Genomic DNA, 5,093 nt, shown 5'->3' with positions numbered 1-5,093 from the left:
CTCCTGGGCTGAGGGTCAGACTGGAGATTTAAAGGTCTTTTCCAGCCTTATGGATTTATGAACCATCTCCCAGAGGCCTTGGGTTTGCCAGGGATGTCCCTTGAGCTCTTCTCAGGGAGAGCAGCACCCTCCCTGTGTTATAGCTACATGTTATATTATTTGCTTTATAATTATAATTTAATATAATTATAAATTAATTTTAATATAATTAAATCATAAATTTATAGTTATACATTGAATATAGATTATTAATAATAATATAATTATAATTAATCTATAATTCACTAATATTAAAATTAATGTTATATGTATAATGTTGGAAAACTGCTGATGAAACGTAGAAATAGTAGTGTAATACATATATATATATTTATATTTTTTTACACTGTACTATGGTATTAAAATAAAGACTCCTTTTGTTCATATAACCCAGAGAATGAAATTATAGTCAGAAACGCCCCCCTGCATTCTTAGATTATTTTATCCAGATGAAGCCAGTACTGACCAGAGCTCCAAGGGAGGAATTTATTGAACCTCTGTTACTGGGGATTGTGAGACTCAACAGAGCCAAAATTGATCTACTGGGGAGGGGGGAGTTGAAGCTAAATAAAGGAACATCTAAAATTTAGGAGGAATGTTTGAATCATGCATAACAATTTATGAATGTGCAAGAGATTTGTGTTTTTAAGGGACGATCCTTTGTGAGTAAGGTGTGCTCTTGGCTGAATGCTGAGGCACCCGGCCAGATTTGTTGATTTTGCTTTATTTCTGTCTCCTAATTATCTTTCTATTAAACTTTTTAAGTTTTATATATAAAAAATGTGAGGCTTGTTTTTCACACCTGTGTCCTAGAAGGGAGAATCTGGTGACAGCCACCCGTGTCCCTGCCCTCCCTCCAGGCACCCAGGAGAGCACAGCTCCTTCCCGGGATGTCAGAGCTGGCCTGGCTCTCAAAGCAATTCTGGGTTCTGCCTCTAAACCAAACAAGATGAAATCAAAGAAGAATTAACATGGAGCATTCAGGAGAAATTTCCATCCTTAACACACCTCCTTCACTCTCCGTGCCTGCCTCATTAAGGAGGCTTCAATGAAATCCTTTCAAAAACACATCCTCACAAAAACAATGGAGTGATTGCGGTTTGTGAGGAGCTGGGATGCAATTAGCATATGAACATCAAAATGGTTCTGCAATCTCCAGCAGCTCCGTGCTGTCTATATCTTTTTAGACTCCCAGGTTTTAGGTTTTTTTGGAGGGGATGTGATTATGTTCCAATTCCTCCCCCTTAACTGAAGTTCAAATAACCAGGGCCAGGTTGGCCAGGGCTTGGAACTGTCTAGTGGAAGATGTCCCTGCCTTGGAATGAGATGGGTTTTGAGATCCCTTCCAACCCAAACCATTCTAGGATTCTGTGAACAGCAGGAAAACTGTCCAAGGGAGTGGTGCCAAGCAGCACAAACTCTCAGTGGCTTATCCAGGAGTTCCTGTCACCACTCAGGAGCTCAGGGCACACGGAATGGTTCAGGTAACAACAGGGAGGGGTGAATAAAAGTGTCACTAGGGAGCCTCAGAGCATCCTCCCAGCTCATCAGAGGGTCTGGAAACAGCTGCTTCTCCTGGGATCTGACAGAGACAACAGCTCAGGGGGTTTGGATCTTCATTCCCTGTGACCCACACAGGTGTTTGCCTGGGGACAGAGCAGGGTAGGTGACAGGGACTGCACCCAGCCCAACCCTGCAGCCAGAGAAACTCACACGTGCAATTACCCCATATCAGCTCATTAAATAATCAATGGTTATCTTGTGAGGAGGCTTCCTTTTTCCTCTACACATCTCATCCTGCACGATCTCTGTGCCCTGAGGCAGAGGAGGAGACTTCTCAGTCTCACTTGGCACAGATGGTGCCTTAACTCAGCCACAGCAGATGGGAGGATGCCGCCTGCCACGCTGAGGAGTCAATAAATGTTTCCCTCCAGACACCTGGCTTCATTTCTCTCTTCTCTACGAGTTAAGAACATTTCTCTTGCCCTGTTCACCACTTCCTCTGGCCCATGCACTGAGTCACTTGGACCCTCTTAGGTCTAGTTTAAACACAGCTACTCCCCCTCAGTGCTCCTGCTGGCCACGCCACCGTTTCCTGTGCAAGTGCTTTACACTGGATTTACACAGGAATTTTTAAAGCAAAGAATTACACAGCACCTGTGCCACCCCTCTCTCGACAGTCCCTGTGTCCCACCACCACTATTTCATTTACTGTCAATAACTGCTTACTTCAGGCAAAAAGGAATTAATCCCTTGCACCCGGCCAGGAGGTTTAAAATCAGGATTTTCATTGTTAAAGCCAAACAGCTGAAACCAATGAAACAATGCCATTAGTCAGGAGCAGCAGCCAACTAACACAATTCTTACAAAGGTGAACAGGTTCCCCTGCTCTCCAAAGGCTGCAAAGACAATCTTAATGAAGAGGCACTGAAAGCTCTTCCAAGCCCACGCAGCCCTGAGGTGGCAGAGCTGTGCTGGCATTGAGCTCAGAACTGTTCTGCGCTCAGCAGCCCCTAATTTCTGCCCCTCGCTGTCTCCTCTGGCTCTCTGCTGTTCCACTGTGTCGTTGATGTGTCAGAGCTGTGAATAATCCAGCCTTTCCAGCTGTTCTGGGGAAGAGGATCCCCTCTTTCCCAGCCACAGCCGGAGGGAAGGTCATTCCTGCCTCCACTGCCATCCCTGGCAGAGAGCAGGTTAATAAATATTTATAGGGCTAAATGCTCAGGGGTGAAAACAATCAAGTATTTTGCAAATGTCATCCAGCGTGATATGGAGTGTGGAGACCCTGAGTGTGACACAGAGTGTGCAGATCCTGAGTGTGACACAGAGTGTGCAGATCTGAGTGTGACACAGAGTGTTCTGATCCCTGAGTGTGACACAGAGTGTGCAGATCCCTGAGTGTGACACAGAGTGTGCAGATCCCTGAGTGTGACACAGAGTGTGCAGATCCTGGGTGTGACACAGAGTGTGCAGATCTGAGTGTGACAGAGTGTGCAGATCCTGGGTGTGATTTAGTGTGTGCAGATCCCTGGGTGTGATTTAGAGTGTGCAGATCCTGAGTGTGACACAGAGTGTGCAGATCCTGGGTGTGACACAGAGTGTGCAGATCACCCCCAGCAGGATGGGCAGCTCGTGCCTTTGCTCACACAGAGAAACAAGAACTGCTCTGACCCATTCAGACAGACCCAGAGCAGCCCTGCTGAGAAGGGCTGGGGGAATGAGGGGCTGGCAGTGCCCAAGGCCAGGCTGGATGGGGCTTGGAGCAGCCTGGGACAGTGGAAGGTGTCCCTGCCATGGCAGGGGTGGCACTGGATGGGCTTTAATGTCCCTTCCAAGCCAGGCTGTTCTTTGATAATTGTTCCATGAGGATGACTTCCATCGGCTCAACTCCCACTCTGAACATCAAAGCAAAACTCTCCCAGGCCTTTTGGCCAGTTCAGGAGCTGCTGATATCCATGACAGAGCAATTCCAAAAGAATGCAATTCCAGGACCTCGCTGTGTCCCGCAGACACATCACAGGCTCTGTCCAAGCACTTTGCAACTAAACAGACAAAAAGGATGGCATTGCTCCAATTTGCCAACAAGGCAAGTACCCAAAATTCTACAGAGCCTTGTGTCCTGCCTCAATAAACGGCCTCAATCCCAGCATTTCACATACAAACTCACATTTAAAGGTATTTGGTAACTCCCCAAGCACTGCATCCATTGCTGAATTTTGGCTGCTAGGATATTGTCTTTTTTCTGCTGTTCTGCATCTCATTGTGCAATTCCTGTGTGTTCAAAAGCACTTTCTGCCTCTGCAGAAGGAGTCAGAGGTGCTGTTCCTTCCATCCAGCACAGGATTGGAACAGCACCTCCCCCAAATTGCCCCAAAATGCAGGATGTGGCTTTTACTCCAGCAGAACTTGTCATTTGGACAACAGAGGGCTCAATCCTAATGTGGAAAATCACACACACTGCAAAGGGCACTGGGGAATGTACAAACATCAAGGGAAAAAAGGCAGAAATTGCAGTTGTTGAGTGAACAAGGTAAAAGGAAAAACCTGTGACCTGGCAGGTGACCTCCTCCAGGCTGTTGTGTTTTCTGAGAGCTGCGAGTGTTTGTGCTAGAGCTTCAATAGCGCTGGATTCCAGAGCCACTTTGCAGTGAGAAATGACAGTAATTTCTTTGTTTGTGCATTAATGGAAAGGGGAGGAATCAATCTGACCAGCTTGGGGATGAATTTTTAATGCAAGGTACAATAATGTGCTGTCACTAGGTGAGGATGAGCCATAAATAACACGGAAAATCCTTTCCTTGCTTATGACACCCAGAGATTCGAAGCTCCCAATCTGTGTGTCCTGGGGCTTCCAAAATGAAAGGATTTCTAAATTCCTGCCAATCAACTCCATTATTTCTACTCCTGGTAGATTTAAAGTGAGCTTTTATATGAACACAACAGGTTTTGCAGTCTCTTTTTGTTTCCCCCACCCTGTCCAACATGTGCAGGGTGGTTATTTGAGTTATTTAAACCCATTTGAAGTCTGAACACCAGACTTCTCCAGAAATGGCATCAGTGCTCAGGAACTGCTGCCAGTGTCAGCCTTCCTGACTCAGCCATGGAGCCACTCTGGGGAAATGGAATTGGAACAGGGAATGTTGAGTTTTCCCCACAGATTTCCAGACAGAGACCAGTTGTAGAGGCACAGGGGTGGGAGATTTCCAGGTTCCATTGGTTCAGGTGACTCCACACAGGTGCTGAGTGACATCCAAAGGGAGCAGTGATTGAGGTGGGACCCAGGGAAGATTTACCATCCTGGGATATGATTATCAGCTGGATTTGCCATCCTGGGATGTGATTATCAGCTGGATTTGCCATCCTGAGATGTGATTATCAGCCAGATTTGCCATCCTGGGATATGGTTATCAGCCAGATTTGCCATCCTGCCTCCTGACCACTGCTAACACCTGGAGGCTGACCTTCCTCATGTAATTCCTACATTCCAGAGTGTTGGTCCTGTGCTAAAGCCCTGACCCATCTGACCCAGAGGAGTGCACACCGAACCTTCCTTC

This window comes from Parus major, chromosome 23 (assembly GCF_001522545.3).
Source record: "Parus major isolate Abel chromosome 23, Parus_major1.1, whole genome shotgun sequence".
In the NCBI taxonomy this organism is placed as follows: domain Eukaryota; kingdom Metazoa; phylum Chordata; class Aves; order Passeriformes; family Paridae; genus Parus; species Parus major.
The sequence above is the reverse complement of the archived record's forward strand: the minus strand, read 5'-3'. Positions refer to the sequence as shown.